Source organism: Dipodomys merriami, unplaced genomic scaffold, assembly GCF_024711535.1.
Source record: "Dipodomys merriami isolate MVZ:Mamm:240054 unplaced genomic scaffold, mDipMer1.0.p SCAF_2, whole genome shotgun sequence".
Classification (NCBI taxonomy): Eukaryota; Metazoa; Chordata; class Mammalia; order Rodentia; family Heteromyidae; genus Dipodomys; species Dipodomys merriami.
Window position 1 is genome coordinate 83963405 of NW_027203381.1, and position 22308 is coordinate 83985712.

At 34.7% G+C, this 22308-nt stretch overlaps 1 protein-coding gene across 15 annotated transcripts in view; it reads right to left on the reverse strand.

Annotated features, from left to right (window-relative positions):
* Bbx (BBX high mobility group box domain containing) overlaps nucleotides 1-22308 on the reverse strand; it is a 224649-nt gene that overhangs the window by 149948 nt on the left and 52393 nt on the right. Inside the window, exon 1 of one of the 15 annotated variants that reach the window (XM_070030315.1) lies at nucleotides 9067-9086. The exons of 13 other annotated variants lie outside the window; for them this stretch is intronic. The gene's annotated coding sequence lies outside the window, so the exon portion shown is untranslated. Of the gene's footprint in view, nucleotides 1-8644; nucleotides 8835-9066; nucleotides 9087-22308 lie in introns of those variants that run through there. One more of the 15 variants, XM_070030316.1, reaches the window with a different exon arrangement.

The following is a 22308-nucleotide window of genomic DNA, read 5'->3' on the forward strand; positions in this document are numbered from 1 at the left end:
AAAAAACATGAAGCAGAAAGGCCTTTAAATCATGATTAAAGGGCATACCACCAAGAAGATATATCATTTATAAATGTGTATGTACCAATAATAATGGCAAAATATGCAAATAAAAACATATAAAACCAAAAGAATAAACAAATCCACAATCACAATAAGAAATATCTACACCCTTCTGTCAATAACTGATAGAAATAGGCAGAAAATCACAACAGATACTCAAGAATTCAACAATATCAACAGGACCTAATTGACATTTAAAGAACACTTACTTAACGCAGTATCAGGCTGTTTTTCAAGCATCCAAGGAACATGTACCAAGATAAGCTATACCCCCAAACTGATTTACAGACTTAGAAACATCTATTAAAATCTCAGCAAAAAAAAAAAAAAAATCTGCAGATTCAGTAGATACAGACAAGATGGTTCCAAATTTTATATGGAACGGTAAAGGAATTAAGAGTCACTAATTTTTTTAATTTTTTTATTTTTTGTCAGTCGTGGGGCCTGAACTCTGGGCCTGGGCACTGTCCCTCAACTCTTCAGCTCAAGGCTAGCACTCTACCACTTGAGCCACAGCGCCACTTCCAGCTTTTTCTGCTTATGTGGTACTGAGGAATCGAACACAGGGCCTCATGCATACAAGGCAAGCACTCTACTACTGAGCCACCTTCCCAGACTCTGCTAAAATAATTTTGAGAAAGAGATACAAGTGTGAGAAATAAGTCTATCTGATAAGACATATAGCTATAGCAATCAAGAATGCATGACATCAGAGACACAAGGAAGAATGTAATAGAATGGATCCAGATACAGACCCACATACACAAGCCCATCTTATTTTTAATGAGTAAAAATGATTCACTGAAGGAAGAACAGCCTTTTCAAATAAATGGTGCTGAAGTGGACATCTATGAACAAAAAAGGAACCTGAATCTAAAACAGTGCAAACAAAAATTAATTCAAAATGAATCATGGACTCAAACTTAAGATGAAAAAAGAAAAAAATTAAAATTAAAAACTACCAAAACAACAAAACAAAAACAAGGAAATGTTCATAATCTGAAGTTAAATTTGAGTCTTGGAGTTAAATTTGGACTTGACATTAAATATGTCTATAAGGGCTGGGAGTGTGGCTTAGGGGTAGAGTGTTGTTTAGCATGCATGAAGCTCTGGGTTCGATTCCTCAATACCAGAAACAGAAAAAGCGTGAAGTGGCACTGTGGCTTAAGTGGTAGAGAGTTGAAACTCAGGGACAGTATCCAGGCCCTGAGTTCAAGCCCCAGAATTGTCAAAAGAAAAAAAAATATATCCATAAAATGTAAAGCTAATAAAGTAGGCTTCTTCAAAATTTAAAAACCTTTTTCATTCTGCCAAAACCAGATAAAAATGAAACGATAAGCTGCGAACAAAAAAACTACATTCAAACCATATATTTGACAAACTATTCATATCTAGAACATACACAGAGTTCTCAAACACAACAGGAAAATATATCGTTCAATGGACTAAACAGGCAATTAACCAAGGCAGGTTTTTTTTTAATTGCAAATAAGAAAATATTCAATATTATTAGCTATGAGAGAACGCAAATTTAAAGCACAAGAAATCACTATACATCCACTAAAACAGCTTTAAAAAAAGTAACACCTAATGCTGGTAAGAAGATAGAGAAGCTGAATTGTTCATTTAATGTGGTAGGAATGAAAATAATACAATCACTCTAAAAAATCATTTGGTGTTTTCATAAAGAAAACAGAATATGCAATTATTTTATGGCCCAACAACTGTACTCCTGGTGGTTTATCATGTTAAAATCATGAATGATGATTAGCAGTATTACTATGAGCCCTAAATTGGAAACAATCCAGATGTGTTTAAACAAATGAAGAAACCATATCTTCAGGCTAAGAAATAATAGTCAGCAACAACAACAACAAAAAAAAAAAAAAACTGGGGGGGGGGGGAGAGTGTAGTTGTAGAGGTGGGAGGAAAGGAATGGTAAGGGAAAAACAAAGGAGGAAGCAACTATGCTTGATAAGAAATGTACTCATTACTTTGCTGCTCATGTAACTGTAACCCCTCTGTACAGTATTTTCACAATAAAAAACTTATTTTTTAAAAAAAACTGTACTGGTGGTTCTCACCTGTAATCCTACCTACTCAAGAGTCTGAGATCCTGACGATTTCGGCTTGAGGCCAGCCTACAGTTCACAGAATTATCTATGAAACTCCATCTCCAAAATAACCAGGACTAGAGGTATAACTCAAGTGGTAGAGCACTAATAAAGCAGGCACGAGGCCTGAGTTTCAACCCTACTTATATCACAATGTTATACAAAATAAAAAAGGAGACAGATGCTGGTGGCTCATATCTATAATCTTAGATATTCAGGAGGCTGAGATCCAAGTATAACAGTTCAAAGCTAGCCTGGACAAAAAAGTCCCTATAAGACTCTTATCTCCAACTAACCTCTCAAAAACCAGAAGTAAAGTTGTGGCTCAAAGTGGAAGGGCACTAGCCTTGGACAAAAGAGCTGAGGGACAATGACCAGTCCCTGAGTTTAAACCCCATGACTGAGAAAAATAAAAAATAAACAAATAAATAAGGAACTACTGATACAGACAACTTTACATGGCTCTCCAGAGAATTATGCTAAGGAAAATAAGCTAATATCAAGACTTCCTACTATGTAACTTCATTCCTAAAAACATTCTTCAAAGGACATACTATAGAAATGAGCATCAAACTAGTGTATGCCAGGAATTATAAAGGGTTGAAGGCAAAAGGAAAATGGATATGACTATAAAAGAGGCAATCCTTAGGTGATGGAAATGTTCTTCATCTTTACTGTACATATCAACAAGCTAGTTGTGATACTGTACTACCATTTATAGGAAGTTACCACTGGGGAATCCCAGGTAAACAGCATATATTTCTGGTAAGTACATATAAATCTACAAATACTTCAAGATTTTTTTTAAAAAGGTTAGTGAAAATAAAATTATAAAGCAATAAGAAAACAAACTCTGTCAAGTACTGTGGACTTTGCAGTACATGATGACATGAGTAGAGGTTGTCTCTTTTCTGGGGCTCAAGCAAGATTTATTAAGTCCATATTTACTATTTCTCCAGACTCCTCCTCAGCTCATCTCACTCAGTAGGGGCTTCAGTTTACTACCCATGATGCTAAACTTGTATTTCAAGCCCATTTCTCTTTTATAATGCCCAGACATATTTAAAATGTGTATCTCACAGGCACCTCAATATTAACTTTAAACATACTGAATTTCTCCCTGGAGCCCGTAGATGAGCTTTCCTTAGAGATTCCCCCCTTTCAACTGTGGTCATTTGCTGTAATAGTCTCCAAACTGATTTCTACAACTCTAATTGTACCCTTTCAAAGGCATTTCTTCAGTAGAAGCCAGGCTGATTTTTGTAAAATGTAAATCTAATAACTCCTTAACAATAAACATTTTCAATGTTAGCACTGTGCTTACCATATCCTCATCAAAGCACACAAAATACCAGGTATTCTGGTTTCCATCTTACATCATGCCACTCTCTTCACACTCTCTTCTGAACTCTAGCCACAATAAGACTTTCCTAGTTTCTCCAAGGCATTTTTGCTAAATTCAGTTCAGGGCCTTTGCACTTACTCCTACCACTCTCACCCCAAATTACCTAGTATGTATTCAGCAGATCTTAGTTTACCCATCATGCCTGGCAGGTTTCCTCAGCCTTCAAACTAGTGCAGGCCCTTGTTAAATAATAAAAGGCATGCCTATGAACTTCAAATACAACCAAACTAAAGTATTTTAACTTTTTGAAAAAAATCTAATATTCATACAATGACAATATCTAAAGTAAAAAAATCATTTTATTTCAAAAATCATTATATTTCAATATGTAAGTCACAGAAATTTGATTTGTACTTTATTTAGGTTAACTTAACTTGGTAAGAGCTGGATGAATGCTTTCTCTGCAGCTTTCTTAATACTAATTCTAGCCAGAGGCTTCATCATTCATAAATTATAACAATTAGTTACTATGAATACTAGTAAGTCATAAATTTTATGACAAATCTGTCACTTAACAGGCTTTAAGGACAACCTCATAAATATGATTGTGCCTATACATATGTACATAAATTTATTTTTAGAAGGTTTTAAGTTCAGTGTGAAAAATAACATGTTCTATTAATCCTACAGTTCAGCTACCTAAAGTGTGATAAGCTCTACCCAATCTTTTAATAATGAAACTTAATTTTTTTAAAAAAATGAAAATGTCTGCAAGAATACATCATAAAAAGGAATCAGTTTGATGTTTTAATACATTTAGAACTTCTTTCTAAACAGTAATTTAGAGAGGTCAAAGTTTTAGACTTCAAATTTTCCACCCATCATTGACACAGATGTGCATTCTGAGAGTAACCTACATGCCCCCCAAACTCCTGGGCTTGGGATTTTTTTTTTAAACAGCCCATCTAGTTTTAAATTAAACATAGACACTTTACACTGAGTATCACTCAAGAATTAACTAATTTTACTAATAACCATAGCTTTACCTATTTTTATACTATAGTTTTTTTAAATGTATGCTTCTAGAAAGCAGCTATGATAATCACTACACCACCAACACCACCAATGCTCTCAACTGTATGTTTCTCTATCTTTCACATGTTTGACTCATGATTCTATACACATCCAATTTTAAAAAAAATTTTGAGTTAAAAATCCCATTATGGAGTCCATAAAAATAGACTCCCGGACATGAGATAAGTAAAAAGTCACATAAAAATCTAAATATTAATGGACTCATGTAGAACATGCTGCAAAATAGAAACGTGAAACTACTGGGGCAGAGGAAGCAAAGGATACTCTAAACTACAACTTTATAAGGTACTATTACTGCTGATAATACACCTCTTTGGATTAATAAATTCAAGGATTTCCACACTGTGAGAAAAACACATACAAACCTGTATTGAACAAGCTAGAAGAGAAATAGCCTAGTCTGACTTTCTAAATTTACTTAAAAAACCTTCTTAATTGGGCATCAGTGGCTCATGCTTGTAATTGTAGCTCCTCAGAAGAATGAGATCTGAAGGATCATGGCTGGAGGCAAGATAAGCATAAAAGTTTTCACAACTCCATCTCCAAAGTAACCAACAAAAGCAGGGCTAGAGGTATGGGTCAAAAGGCAGAACACTGGTCTAACAAGCATGAGGCCCTTAGTTCAAACCTTTTTAACTCAGTCACTAGTACTGAAAACCTGTCTAAAACGTATGAGACTATACTTTCCTTTAATAAGTACAATATAGTAACTATAATCAAATCTCTGATGAATGATAATGGGTCTTATTAGAATAAGGGGGCATCAATTTTCACTGGAACTTATGGGAGAGGAGAACACTGGGTCAGATGTATAGAGGCTAGCCCTAGGCTGTTCATTCTTTGGAAACACTGTTTTGGATTTTTTGTTTTGTTTTGTTTTCTTTGCTAAACTGCTTAAAATCAATTTTTCAAAGGGGAGAAAAGGAGCTTATATTCAAGATCAAAAAATAAATAAACCTGGTTATTTGAGCTTTTACTATATCAACGAAGCTCGTTTAAAGTAATAGATATTCTTGAAAAATCTGCTCCATTTTCAACACTGTTAAAGCAGTAAGTGCCCAAGGGCAAAGCTTAGGAATAAGAAAGATAAAATCAAATTCCTATGGGAAAAAGAAAAGAATATTGGAGAAATCTGGGTAGTATTTGGGTATTTACTAAATAGGGCTTATGTACTAAATAGGTTTCATGTACTTCCTTTATCTGCAAAATCTGGAAATTGTCCATATATATCTCTCCATTAATAAACAAAAGTTTTCCATGCTGTGAGTCCTTAAGAGCAAATTCATGTTACTCTGTCATAAACTCTGATTGTGTGTAAAGCACAATTAAAAAGGGTAAAAGAGACAGAAAGAGCAAGGGACAGAGATAGACAGTACAGAGACAAAGAGATGAGAGACAAGAGAGACTACGGGGGAAGGTGGTATGGCTCTAAATCTCCAAGGGAAACTGGATGCCCAAATTCCTAAGAAAACTATTTTCTGAAATTAACTTAAAGTGTATTACTATTTATTTTATTATTTTTTCTTACTTTAAATAAAATACACATGGATAGTCTATACATGGCTAGTGCACATGAGAAAATGCTGGAGTTATATTTAAGTATGCAGAAAAAGAAAATGAGGAATTAATATACTGCCTTTCCCTTTTCTCTGAAGTTTCTGTTTATCTGGCAAACTGCATCAGCATTTAAGTGGGCATACAAACAGAGCAGTAGTGAATTACATGACCTTAGACAAGTCACCTGCTATTGGCAAAACATTTCTTATTTGTCTTAATTAAGAATATTATGACAACTACAGAACATTTCCTTTTAAATAAAAATGTTACACTTACCCAGGAAAATACTTAGATATACTTTTATTCTGCAAAAGCATTTGACCAAATGTTGAACGCTAACATTTGGTGTTCAAAACTGCAAGTTTTGAGTAATGAATCAAAACATACTCTTCAGAGACGGACTCAGTTACCAATATTAAATCAGCCACAGGACTACTCTCTAATACTGCTGTTATATGCTTGATGATAAACTTCTGACAGCCCATTTGGCTCCTATTATTCTCCCAATGCAGAATAAGTGATGGATTTGTTTTTTTTCCCTTTTTCACAAGTATGACATGTAAATCCTAGAACTGCAGCAGAAAAGAAAAATCTACAAACATGGGATAGGAGAGGCCTGACAGCTCATGTGAAAAAGATCGGAAAAACTTTATCTGACTTCAGTCAAGCTCAAAGAGTCAACAGATTCATATTATTCCCAAAAAAGCTGATACATCTTAGCCATTCAAAAACAAGTGTCGTGTCCAGAATGAGAGGCCTGGCATCCTGTGCTGGACCCCACACAGAGAGTGAAGGGCTCGCTCCCAAAGTCACCCTGTTTAAGAGCAATTCCTGAAAAATGACTAGAACACTGAAAGAAACTAGAAAATGTGCCTGAAGACTAGGAAAAATAAAACTAATATTTAGCCTTGAAAAGGTCTTGGGGGAGAGTTGATAATAAGTACCTGATTAGCTGTTAGGTGACAGGAGTCTGAACCAAAGAGGGCATATGTCAAAGCAGATTTGATGTTAATATGAACTACACAAAAAGGAATCACTACTAGAATGCCCCCAAGTAATGCAACTGTTGTCAATGATGTAGAAATTAGAAATAACTGACATTAATGTTGAAACTATCAATGTTTGCCCCACCACATCAATAGTAAATAATAAAAGTTCTCCAAGAACTTCCACTGTGAAGCCACACTAGAAAATGACCAATGTAAATAGGACCTTAGCAGTCACCAGGTCATCTTTCTCATGCAGAAATGTATACTCATTCATTCATTCACTTATTTGTTTTTTTCTTTTCTGATGCTGGGGTTGAGCTCTAGGCCTGAAGGTGCTAAGCAAGTATTCAGCAGTTGAGCAACATACCCCCCAGCCATAGAAACCTCATCATTATCCCCCATGGTCTTGAAAATTAATCCCTTTTTGCAAGCATTTCGGGAGAAATGAAATGACATTTTATTCAAAGAGAGGAATACTCTCAAAGAAAAGAATTTAGCTTTATTTAGCAAGATCGACTCCTGAAAAATTGATTTTGAAGATTTAAGCACTTTTTTTGTGGAGAAGAACAATTCGCTACTTCATATGTAAAGAGTATACAATTTAGTTTCTAAGTGTTGCAAAAGAAATTTTAAACATGCTTAAATCAGAATTTTTCCCTAGTTTGTGTTCCATGATAAAATAATTGAAATCAAACAGAAAATACTTTGTACCATTATCCAATACACATGACAAAATAGTCTTATTTTCCTGCTTTAAATGTTTTCTAAAACTTTCTGTAACAAATAGCCTGAATTTTTGGTAATCAATACACAGTTCTCTACACTTCCTTCAGTTGCAGTTCCTAATCCTTTTCTCTGACTACTGGATAAAAACATTCATACAGGTTTCCTAATCTCCTTTGAAAAGATACACTCACATGTGTTCAAGTCTTCGGGCCAGGCATGGATGATAGGTGGGCTATATTTCCAATTTCAGTGGCCACTACCGATTTTTCCACTTCAATGTAATACACCCTTCTAAACTTTAAAACTTTCACTTTAGGTCACAGTAAAACACCCATTTCCTTTTACTTTTGCAATCTGTCAGTGTAAAAAGCTTATAATGAATCTGAGGCTTCTTTTAACCTACTTGAAGTTTCTCTCATTAATCTTTGTCATGTGGTTCATAAATAATGAGAGGTATTAAAGACCATCATCTTGTTTACAGAAAACCACCACCAAAAGAGCCTAGAAAAATACTGTGGATTTCACTAGACTTATTCAGCCTTAAGGAACATATCTGGAGTCCTGAAGTGGGGACGAAGCACACAGTTAATATTTTTCTTAACTATTAAGCTAGTTAAGGGTATAAGTTTCAAGTAATGATTGCCATTTTCATATCAAAACACTGGAATTACAATCATACAGACATCTGAGCAGCTGCTGGACATGCAGCTTTGCTCCATAGCCAACAGTCACCTTTCCATTTTTCAGGCACATACCTCTCATAGAAATGTTTTCAGTGCAGCAGTCTATAGAGCTGGCTGTAACACCGGCACGGCAAGATGTGACAACAAAATTCTTGATGATTTTGCTTTTTCAGCCTGCCCCTTTCTTCCTTTAAAGTCCTCCCTCACCTTCCATTCCCCAAAGAGAGTCAAATCAACAATACTTCCACAAAACCCGACTCAGTCTTAAGAATATAATGCTTCCAGTGAAAGCAGGCAGACCAGCTTTATAGAACAGCTTTCAGAGAAGCAGGAAGCTGATCTGAGCAGCAGAGAGCAGGGATGGGGCGGAGCAGAAAGGAACTGAGCTAGGGGAGAGCGAGGCACAGATAGTCTAGGCTGCTTCTAGTTACTTATTGACAGTTTCAACTAATACCACAGATTTATGAACGGGGTGTGCATCCATCCTGCCATACCTTTTCTTTCTTTTGCGAATCCCTTGTCAATCTGGTAAACTATTACACTGGGGAAAGTAAGGCCTCCCGGCCAGAGCCCAGTTGCAGGGAAATGATGTAAGCTTCCCACCTCCCACCAGCCCCAGCTCTGCCAATCCACCTCTACTCTGACCTGTTAATATCTCCTCCCTCCACTAGGGCCACTGCCCTGGGGCTGCGAGCCCCCAGGCTTGCCCAGCTGTGCACTACATGGAGGCAGAAGTATTTGCTAGGAGGTAAGGAGTATTTTGGGTTTGAGAAAGTAAAAAAAGTAAACGCTTTTCTATTTAAGAAATAATGCTGAGTTGCCAAAGCTAGTCAGTCCCTGGAACAAATAATATTAAGTAGGATTGAAGTGAGGAATGCAATTAGTAGAAGGAGGCAGAAGGTGTGAAGAAGCAAAGGGTGTAACACTGGGAGTTAACAAACACAGGTTCTATTTTTCTTACACACCACTTCTGTGACCTTGGACTACTAGTTTAACTAACTCCCTGGTTTCAGTTAAAATAAAAAGACCAATATAAGTTCTATCAGAGATCTCTTGAACAGTCATAATTGTATGAACTGATACCACAAAGAAAGAGCCAAGAGCCAAAAAATCTGACTGTGGCTGATGGCTGCTCACTCAAAATTGCAGTTCTTACATTAAGCTATTTAGATATGATTTGACAAAATACTAGAAAATGGGAGTAGGACTAACACAACATAGATAGTGAAAAGCTAAGAGCTTCCTAGTGGTGTTAATTCTCATTTAGAAAATTTGTAGAGAATTAGAATTGTGAAGATGCATGGAAAATGACTAACAGATGTATGGAGGCAAAACAAGACCTGATATTACCCCTAGACAGCATAAACTATTTACCTGGGACAGCACTGCTCTAAATAAAGGACACAGAAAGAATAAAATGTATTTTTAATTAAGAGCCTACTGAATACTAGCACTTTAAACAGAGATATTCATGGATGAACAGAGACTCATGGATGAACCTCAGTTTCCAAAGCTTATGTAGGCACTTAGATAATAAAAACACTTTGTACACCAACTCTCTAAGTGCCCTTGCCCAAACCGAGCCTTTCTTGGAATGTGCCTAGATAGGATAGCCTTTTCTACCTTTCCATCTCATACTTCACCAAATTCATCAATGAGAGAACAGGAGGGGCTAAAAACAACACTGGGCAGGACATGGCCACAATCAGAAAAATTGCCAGAGAAAAAGTGAATGGCCCTAAGCTACTCACTCTTTTACAATGTAGGTGGCTTTGCCAATTCTTTACTTAGAATAAATCGAGGTGACCTAATTGAATTGGCAGCTGATAAATGATTAAAGATAATTTTAAATAATGATCACTGTGATCTCAAATGCAAACAAGGAGTCCAAAAAATGAGTTAAGAGTGTTAAAATTAATATCCTCATTCTCGTCAATTCATTTATGTGAGCAAAATTTCACATTGTATAATATTAAGAGAGAATAAAAAAACATGTTAAACATTTTCTTCAGTGACTAACATTAATTTACAAATTTTAAGCTAACTGAAAAAGGAAAATACCATTAAGAAGTATATTTTCAATCAAACTATTTTTCAACAAAAGTAACACATCAAAATTTGTAAGTCACCGAATATTACTTTGTACTAATCATCACTAACTACATCTTTTTAAAATCTCTGAAAGCCATATGGTCATTTAAAAAAACCTTAGTTTTTTATCAGAAAAATATCATAAAGTGGTTCAATGATAGGGTTGTAAGCATAATATTTATGATAAAACCTGTATAAAGTTCAAGAAGAAAAAGTAACAAACACTAAAATTTAATCATATAGAAGAATACTTTCTAAATGGATATTATTATAAATTATAGTATTTGACTAAATGAATATATTTAAGAACATAACAACTACATTAAAAAATCCAAGGGGTGAAAGTATGGCTTAATGGTAGCATGCTTGCCTAGTATGCATGAAGCCTTGGGTTCAATTCCTCAGTACTACTTAAATAGAAAAGTAGCACACTGGCTCAAGTGGCAGAATGCTAGCCTTGTGCAAAAAATAAGCTCAGACAGTGCCCAGGACCCGAGTTTGCCCCAGGACTGGCAAAAAATTAATAAAAATAAAAACCCAAGATTTATAATATGATGAAAAATTGTAAATGACTTATACTCATAATTTTAAAAATTGTTAAGAACTACTTGAAGAAGCATGTTTTCCAAAATGTTTTACTAAAACCTAAAGATCACAACTCTGGTTTACCCTTCTTCCGTTCCCGAACAACTTTTGAATGTATAACAACAAAAGCAGCAATTTAGAATCTCAGGAAATAAACTATTTCAAACAACTAAGATTTCTAATTGAATTCCAGTTTTGATTCCTAATTTTAAACTAATCAATATCAAAATGGGAAAACTTTTCCCAAATGGGAAACTTTTTCTCACCTTAAATGTCTTAACCTTGAAAAGTATTTCCCTGGCAAGTATTAGTAAACACCAATCCTGAGCCTCCTTTTGGGCTGTCTGCATTTCTGCCAGTAAGGTGGGGGATATGGGAGGGTTCAAGTCTTGCCTCATACCTCCTGGCTCCAGGAATCATAAGCTGCTAGCCCCTGAAACTCTGAGGTCTAACTTCTTTATAATGTCACTTTCTGAAACTATCTCAACAAAATGCTATTAGTTCTTAGATAGGAATATGCTTTACCTAAATATTCCATACCAAAAATAAACTCACAATGTTCTAGGGTTTGTTCTCTTTGGGTCAAGCTCTTCCAATACACTTCTCAGCACTGAATACCTGCATGAAGTTCCTCCTCCCATCCATTTAAGTTGACAGAGCTGTGGAAATTAGCCAAAAAACTCAGATCTCTTTATCCCTAATAGTAATGGTTAAGTAAATGATGGATGTATCATCTATGAAATATCATCTATAAAATAGATCATATGTGACATTAATTTCTAGAAATTAATTTCTAGAAATTTCTGGATCAGTGACAGTGAGTGCAGAGTAATGTATAGAAAGATTTAACTATATAAAAGTGCAATACGCCTTGATACAACTAAGGACTCACAAGAAGAGACCTAATACAGTTACAAATTCAATATCAAACCCACTCTCCTACTCAACACCTGTACAGATCGACATTGCTTTTATTATCCTCTTACTAAATGTAATATTTAATAGTGTATAGCTTAAGTTTCTGAACTCCTAGTGCACACAGTGCCACTGGAACTTCAGACTCTAGAATCATGAAATACGTCTTTAACTTTCAAGAAGCAGTAAAGAATTCTCAAATAACATCAGAGGGGAGACAAAGTTTTCAACAGTTAACCTTATATTATGCATTCTATCATTTCAAATGCCTATATTGAAAAACTAGGCACCTTATTCTCTCCCATGAGTTATTCTTGGTTATTATTGTTATCCTCTCATCCCATCCTCTATAGAACTCTATCATTATTTCCAGGTTACTGATTATGAATATAACCTAAGCTTTGAATTGTTCTAACCTAAGAGAATTGTTCTAAATCAAAACAGCCGAGGATGAAAGCCTGAACTAAAACACAAGCCTCCAGACAGGAGGTCTAGCATAGTCTGCTAGTACATGACCCTGTCCCTGAAACAGCTGTTATAATCAACAGACTGTTGAGCAAGGACCAGCAGCATTCCTGCTCATTTCTGTGATTCCTGAGAGCCATCACTTTTTTAGTCCAGAGCAAGTATTCTAGAATCATGCAAGATTAGAATCCAGATGATATAACTGTGGACAATTATTTAACTTTTTTTAACCTCAGTTTCTAAACATATAAAAAGTGGTAACAGAACATACAGGGAATCAAAAGTGATAGTATCCTTAGTAGTGCTGGTGACAAATCTGAGAATTTATAAGCTCTAATTATATAATATGCCTTCACTTAATTCTTCTAACACTCATTTGATATAGATATTGTAGATATTACTTTTAATCCTGTTTCATCAACAAAGAAAAACTGTCCAAGAACCATAAAGCAATGCTTCACAGAGCTAGGATATAAAAGATGGCATGTAAATTTCAAGCATAGTTAGAACTACTACATCTTTGAGAGGGGAAAAAAAATACAATTACAGCACTAGCTTTATTCTCACAATCACCAATCATCACCTCATTTCCACTTTCATCAACCTTTTCTATAATGAGGTGTAGGAAAGGCCCAAGTGAGGAGACATAAAAGCAGACAATATAGTTGAGACTAAAGGGAGTAAAGGCTTCAAAGGAGTCAAGAAGGAAGCTGGTCCCCAGAAAAAAATAATGGACAGCAGAATGGAGAAACTTACCCGAGGCCCAACAATGAGGACAAAAAAATGTAGTAAGCTACTAAAAGGGGGAAAGGGTGGTAGGAGACTTAGCCTTTTAAGAAAGACAACACTGTAATTGTTAAATTGTATACAGTGTAAAAGAATAAAAGAAAAAACAGCAAAAATCTAGCATACTTTATAATTTGAGCTCTAATTCTTACCCACCAATAATGGCTATCTAACCTAGGGAAACTGTGACCATTTTATTCAACCATCACTGATTATCTGATACAGGCATATTAAAATAAAATTGCCTCTGAAAATATCAGAGCCCCTTAAAGCATCCCTCTTAACTACTCGGCTATAACTCTGTTACTCTGGCAATCTTAAATCATATACTCATACAGCATTATTCGTAAGCTCCTTTGAGTAATTGTGTGGGATTTTAATCCACATTATTTTCTTCTATGACTTCGTTTAAACCTAAAGCCTTTTCGTTTCCTCCCTATCCACTTAAAGGGATTGGCACATAGCAGAGTTAGGCTACTTTATATATGCTCTTAAAATTTCTGTAGATCCTACTATTATAGAGCACCACTGACCCCCATTAGTTACTCAGCTGTGGTAGATGGTTTCTCCATTCCTGTGGCAGTTTTGTGTTTGTTTTTTTGCAATGCCGGCAACTAATACACATTGTTGTATTTTGAAATTCTAACAGGAATATTATTTGAAAATTGTCAAGGAAGTTCTCTGACTCAAACCTTCACACTCTCTTTTGCCACTGAAACTGCTCTAGAATCCATCTCACAATCCATTTCCTTAGATCACCAGAAATGGTAAGGCTTTAGTGGATTAGTGATCTACCTCATTGACAAAAAGGTAGGAAAATTAAGAAGGACTCATTTGGGCTGAGTCCACTTTAGTGAGTCGTATGCCTGGTATTTAGTTTAGAAACAAAAGATATGCCCCATGATGACACAAAATTAACTAGCTCAGGGGCACTGTTTATCTATTGTATAATATCCTTGTCAGAGGAACCCTTTCAAACTGGTTGAATGCTACTATTAGAACTTTTATAGGCCAAACCAACTATGCAACAAGAGAGTTAAAAGATTTACTAAATCATCAAGAAGTCTTTAAGTCCTTGATAGAATGATATACAGAATTTTTCTTCCCTTTTATCCTTTTTTTCTTTTGTGCATTTATGCATGTGCACGCGTGTACATGTATGTGTGTCTGTCTGTCTGTGTCTGTGTCTGTGTCTGTATCTGTGTGTTTATGCACCAATTCTGGTGCTTAAAACTCAGGGCTTAGGTACTGTCCTTGAACTTTAGTGCTCAAGGCTAGGTATTTACCACCTGAGCTACACCTCCATGTCTGGTTTTCTAATAATTAATTGGACATAGTCTCAAGGACTTCCTGATGATTTCAAACCATGATCTTCAGATCTCAGGCTCAGAGTACCTAGGATTACAAGTATAAGCCACCAGTACTTGGCAGAATATTGTGGGTTTTTTATCTAAACCTTTTTTTTAATTAAAAAATCAAAAAAGTGTGGGCTGGGAAGTTGGCTCAGTGGTAGAGTCCTTGCCTCGCAAGCATGAAGTTTGATTCCTCAACACCACATAAACAGAAAAAAAGCCGGAAGTGGCGCTGTGGCTCAAGTGGTAGGGCATTAGCCTTGAGCTGAAGAGCTGACGGACAGCGCCCAGGCCCTAAGTCCAGCCCCCACAACTGACCAAAAAAAAAAAAATCTAAAAAGTTAAAAAATACTTTTTAAAAACTTTAAAATGTTCTAAAATTATTTGAATATGATTCTTTTAAAATGCAGGGCTAATGGAACATTTGTCTTGATCTGAAAAAAAAAATTCCCATAGCTATGGGTTATAATTCAGGAAAAGGACATTTAATTGAGATCAGAAAATGTAGAGATTAATTCAGAAGTAGACTTTAAAACTTTAGCTTCAGGAAGTGGTGCTGTAGCTCAAGTGGTAGAGTGCTCGCCTTGAGCTGAAGAGCTGAGGGACAGCGCCCAGGCCCAGAGTTCAAGCCCCAAGACCGACAAAAAAAAAAAAAAAAAACTTTAGATTCAATTTTTTCCATTTAAAAAAATCTTATAGCTTTGTTTTCTCAGTTCATTTATTAGCATTTGGTCATATAGTTCACATTAAAAATAGGATAAACCCCATGAAACAATGTTTCATGTTTCTATTATAATATTTCAAAAGGCCAAATGAGTTTCAGGGTGAAGCTTAAATGGCAAAAACAGAAATAAGTAGATGAAACATATCATCCCTAATTCTGGCAACAGATATTCTTTCTAAGCTATGTTTTGTTTTGGTTTTTATCTAGTTTAGGATTCAATTCTCTGATTTTTATTAAATCAATTCAGTTCTCTGATTTTTATTAAAATAAGCACTGCCCATAATCATCACACACTATTGACATTTTTTACTTACAGTCTTTAACAAAACACTGTGTTATGACCCAGACCCTGTCACATATATAGAAACTATAACATTAAATTGTGCTCTCGGTTCAATTTTTACCCCATTCTTTTTTATTCACTTCCATATTAGGAAAAAAAAAACAGCATTTACTCTCGTTATTAAAAGGACTAATGAAATAGTTGAATTTAGATGTGCACATATATTTTTACACTGGGACTAGGAAACTCTGGTACAGAGAAAGGCAGCATCTTGAACCAAGTTACACAGTTTATAGAGGCAAGCTGGAATTTGAACCTAAATATGTGATTCCAGAACTCATGCCTATAACTAAATTGCTTCTCTGATAGCAATGTATGCCATACCCCTCCTCTCTCTCTCTCCTACATCTCATTCCAAAAACATTAGCTCTTGGCTTGTCTCCAACAAGCCTTCTTACTGGTCCTCCTATTCTTGGTTCTTCCATTATATTCTCCAACACCTAAGTTCCAGATTCCTTCCTTCACTTTGTGATCTTTGTTATTCATACAGCTCTGTCAGCCTGTACACCTAACAGTGTCTATACTCACTCCTTTTTCTCTACCCCCTCAAAGCCTAACCATTTCTGAAGAGCTGGCTTTTGTTTCCTTTCCTCAGAAAGCTAACCAGCACCAGTATTTATTCATTCAAATCACTCAATAATTTCTTATATAACTATTTTTATCAGATATTGCTCAAGATACTGGAATAGAAAGGGGAAAAAAAAGTAAGGTTTCTATATGCATAAAAAGGAAATAAGTTTCTTAAAAAGTGAAGATAATTTCTGTCTGTGACATACATGATGAAAACAATATTATTTTTTGGCTGTTTTTTTATTGTTATTTTTTCCAGCTTGCTATAAAACTGAATTACTGAAAGCAGAGATTCTAAGTCCAAACTTAGCATATAAAATGTACAGTATGTCAAGTACAGGTGATGGAAGAAATGGATGAACTGCTTCAAATTATGACTAAGCTATTCAATCTGTTAATTTTGCTTCTTCAAAGGTGATTGTTGACTCCCACAGCAACAGCCATGGGCATCCAACTCCCTGTTGATCTTTACCTAGTGAAGCTGAAATGAATAAGTGATTTAGAATAACTATAGTAGATACTTGATAAAACATTTTCTAAAGGAAATAGTCAAGGAAAAAAAAAAGGAAAGAGAATAGTAATTTCGGTACACAATTAGTTAAAAAGCCTTGTAATTGGAACAAAAAGTTTTTTAAATAAAATAACACTAAAAAAAGAAACAACTTAGACTTTTGATTGTATTTCTATTCAAAAACTTTACAGATAAGAAACTAAGTCTTCATTAGCTTTTTTTTTAACCATTTGAGGTACAAGGAAATATCCTATTTATCTTATCTTAATTATCTTAATAACTAGTCTGCTCTCAAATCTCCAATACTATCCTGTCTTTCCACTTTCCAAGTAAAACATTTTATCAACAGCAACTATCACCTTTCTCTCCCTTCTGAGTCTTTCCTCAGCCACTATAAAATGACTCTCCATATATATTAATAGTCTCCACACTGATAAATGAAATAACGGTCTATGTCATCACACAGTTTGGTTACCAATTGGAAATTCTCTCCATTTCCCTCCTGTTTCCCTGGCCAGTTCTCAGTCACTGTACCATTAGTACCAGCTGACCCCTCAATTTTGTTCTTATATTCTTCCCCGGATCTTTATCTTCCAAAAGCCAATTTCGATTGACATCTTTCCACAAAGAAGTCCTCCTTGCTCATCAGGTTTTAGTATAGTCAAAAGCAATAATTCTCATTCTGCTTCTTCTTTTTTTTTTTTTTTTTTTTTTTGTCGGTCATGGGGCTTGAACTCTGTGCCTGGGCGCCCACCCTCAGCTCTTCAGCTCAAGGCGAGCGCTCTACCACTTGAGCTACAGCGCCACTTCCAGTTTTCTGGTGGTTTATTGGAGATAGGAGTCTCAGTCTCTCCTGCCAGGGCTGACTTTGAACCGCGATCCTCAGATCTCAGCCTCCTGAGTAGCTAGGATTACAGGCGTGAGCCACCAGCGCCCAGCTCATTCTGCTTCTTTTTTCTCCTTTTAAACATGAATGTCAACTTGAATTAAAATTACTACATATTTAATTATTGGATTATATTGCCCTCCAAAGAATACTAGGATACAAGCTGTGATCCCAGGCATGCAGCAATGAGTTTTCACACAGGAATATCAGAATAAATGAGTTTAACAAGGTAAATGGACAACCATCAACCTTAATTCTAAAAGTGTGTAAAAATAAAGAAAAAAATCTGTCATTTCTGTGGCAAAAATCAAGAACTCTAATAACAACATATGCTGGAGGGGATGTGGACAGAAGGGAACCTTACTTCATTGTTGGTGGGAGTGTAAACTTGTTCCACCACTTTGGAAAGTAGTATAGAGGTCTTCAAAAGACTCCACATAGAGCTCCCCTATGACCCAGCAGTCCCACTTCTGGGCATTTACCCAAATGTTTACAAAAAAGACCACACTAAAGTTACCAGTACAACTATGTTTATTGCAGCATTATTTACCATAGCTAAGATCTGGAACCAACCCAGATGCCCCTCAGTAGATGACTGGATCAGAAAATGTGGTATATATACACAATGGAATTCTATGCCTCCATCAGAAAGAATGACATTGCCCCATTTGTTAGGAAATGGAAAGACTTGGAAAAAATTATATTAAGTGAAGTAAGCCAATCCCAAAGAAACATAGGTCCCGTGGTTTCCCTTATTTGCAATAATTAGTATATGTATGAGTCAAGCAGAAAAGGTCAGATAAGGTGATGTTAGGAAAATGAACCCTAAGATATGTATTTTAAATGGTTTTTTTCTTTCATGCATTTGTTTCTAACGCAATTATAAGATTATTTCTTTGTTGCTTTGTATGTCCCTCCCCCACAGTATAACCCCTGCTTTCACTGTATTTGATGTCGGTATAATTTGTGGAGGGGAAGGGGAAAAACAAGTCGTTTAAATAAGGATACAGGTGGACCTGTTGCAACAATGAGAAGTACAAGTTGTCATGTCAAAAATGAACTTTACAACTTGGGGGGGGGAGGATTGGGGGGAGGGAGGATGGGAAGGGATGGGAAGGGTAAACAAAGGAGGAGGCTACAATGCTTGATAAGAAATGTACTCACTATCTTGCCCATGTAATTGTAACCCCTCTGTACAGTATTTTCACAATTAAAAAAAAAAAAAACACTGTCATTTCTGTAAATTGATTCAGTTGTTAAGAACAACTGCACATAGATAAATGATATTCGGAATGGTAAAGGCATTCTTATTATAATTACAATTTATCCTGAGTATTAAAATGATTGGTTAGTTTTGTTTCTAAACAAAACTCCATCAAAATTTGTTCCAAAAAGTGAAAACTGAAAACTGTTCTTTAGAATCATTTGACTACTCAAGTTCAAACAGACATTAGACCATCAATCTATTAAAACTTTTTGTTTATGGTGCTAGAGATTGAAACCAGGATTTGAATTTGGTAACCTAAGCAAGTGTTCTACCACTGGGCTGTTCTGCTAAGTCTCTGGAGTAAATATTTCTTAAACTTGAAATTAACATTTTAAAACTCTCATAGTGACTCCATTGACTCCTGAAATGATAAAGTCATCATTAATTATTAAAAAGTCCTACACTGTTGGTAACAAGAAGGTAAATCATTCATGCTACTCCTCCTCATCCATAAGTAGTTAAGTGTTAAGTTGAACTGCTCCCCTGCTGCTCCTTTTCCAATTTTTAGAAAGTTTAAACATTATACCATGAAACCTAACACAGTAACATCCCAATTAATCAGGTAGTCTATTTATATGACTTTTTACTACTCAAAATACAAGATTGTAAATCCTAAAAATAAATTGAAAATATTGATATGGCCAACATTTGTTTTTATTTAAATTCAACCAGTCCCATATACATAAGGCAGACCTGTAAACTTCCCAACATGTTGATTTAAACTTTGATCATACTTGCAGTATATCAGTATGTAATGGCAAATCATATAACTAGACTGCCCAAAGCCTTGAGAAGAGTCAAATGATAAGTATAGAGATCATTCTGAAAAGAACAGTACAATACCATGTCTGCAATACAACAAAAAGCAAAACATATCTCCATAGCCTAGACTCTCATAATTCTATCAATCCTAACTGCAATAGGATCATTTTACATTACTATAAAAACAAAATCAACAAAAAAGTAAAACTGCATGTTAAATTCTATTAATCAAGGCAAGAAAATAAATTATTATTGGAAAGTTCAAAATTTAATTTTTTTAAGTTAAAAATTGTTAAAGTAAAAGGTTCTGGAGCCAAACACTAGTGACTCAAGCCTGTAATCCTAGTTATTCTGGAGACTGATATCTGAAGATTACAAATCATACCCTATGCAGGAAGATAAATCCCACAGACTTTTATTTTCAATTTACAAGCAAATAAAATGGTGTGGCTTACGTGGTAGAACAGTAGCCATAAGCAGAAAAGGTAAGAGAAAGCAATAGACCCTGACTTCAAGTACTAGAAAATGAGATGGATAGATACATATATACAGACAGACAAACAGACAGACCATGTATACATAAACACATACATATATACATAGATACAAAGATGGTCTTGAACTAGCTGTTCTAGAATTAAACACTAAACATAATCTGACTGCAATATTATCTCTTTAACAACAAAACATTAATATAGGAAGTACTACCTTATTTGTAAGCCAAGAGCTTAAAGACTAGAAGCTATCTTAAATTAGTATTAATTTTGTGGCACTATAGTGGCTATGGATTTTCAACATTAATTTTAATTGGCAAACTAGAACTCATACACATAAAACACAGCTTTAATATTTTCACAGAAAAAAATTTGTAAATATGGGTTTAAACTAAAAACATGACTCAAAAGAGAAAAAACAATAATAATAATAACAATAATAAAAATAAAAAATAAAAATAACAATAAAAGTTTTATACATGATATGTATGTATGCTAACCAGTTTTATACATGGTATGTATGTATGCTAAAACTACTTAAGGCTAAAAACTGCACAATTATATTTCAAACGTAATTGTTGCAAAAGTTGCAACATGTGAAAAACAGTTCTATAAACACATGCTAAAATACTTAATGTAGAAATGGTACAATTATTTTTCAAATATTTCAAAAGTAATTTTGCAATATGTGTACTATCCTACAAAAAGTACTTAAAACCTTTCTTTTTTTTAAGGTAAAAGCCCATCACTTTATTCATTTTTTAATTTAAATGTTATTGGAAAGGTGATGTATAGAGGGGTTACATTTATGTAAGTCAGGTAATGAGTACATTCTCTTTTTGAACACTGTTACTTCCTCCCTCATTTTCTCTCACTTTTTCCCCTCCTAACCCCCTCCCCCTCAGGTTGTAAAATTAATTTCCAACTAGTATCTAGTAAGTATCATTGCAGAATTGGTTCATTCTTTGTCACACATGCATTTCTGTAATTCCCCTTCCCCACCCCAAATCAAATAAACTTATATACAAGACAAAGGGTAAAGAAATCAAAAACAGTGACAAAGGGAATAAATCAAAGTATTTCTATCAGATAACCATCAACAAAAAAATGAGCCAATCTGTCTCATGCCATAAACAAGCTAAAAAATGACTGCTTTGCCTAAATCTTTTTAATACTTTTGAAAGTTAGATTCTTTTTCTAAAACAATAAATATTTTTACTCATTTTCTATATATCACTATAAATAATAATAATGTATAAAGGTAATCTAAATTCTACTAAGATTTCTTATTAATAACATTACTAATAGTATAGCATAATTCTTTTCTAAAAATAAATAACTATTCCTTAGAGAATATAGTATAAAAAATGAGATGTGATAAACTGCACAAATTCTGCCCTGCTGCTTGCAGCTAAATGATAAATTTTATGTGTAACTCAATCCTTACCTTAAATTTGTTGGCAAAAAAAAAAAAACAGCTAACAAGATAGATAAACATTTTAGATGCAATGGATAAAAGTAAAACATCACCAGCTCATGCCCATCACAGAGGAAACCAAGTAGCAAACCATTAATTATAATTTGGCATATGATTCTATCCTCAAAGCTACTTTTAAAATTCTCTGCTTAATTCTACAATTATTAGCTGTGTAGTATATGCTAAGCTCTGTTAGTCCCTGAAGACAGGATGAAGAAATACGAGACCTTTACTTAGACTTGATAGATATATGGTACAAATGAAAGATCACAGAAGGGGAATCATGAAAGAGACTGGCCTGCACTACCAAAAAGGATTCAAGTGAAATAAAATCATTTCTTTCCTAGGATACAGAGGAGAAAAAGGTCTTAATGTTTTTATGCACCCTATGCTTCCAGAAAGTATATAATAATAAGCATATAACAAGTATAATCATTCATAAAAGCTCAACAATGTGGAAATATGATTAATGATATTTTAAGAAAAAGCTATCAGCTTCATTTAAGAA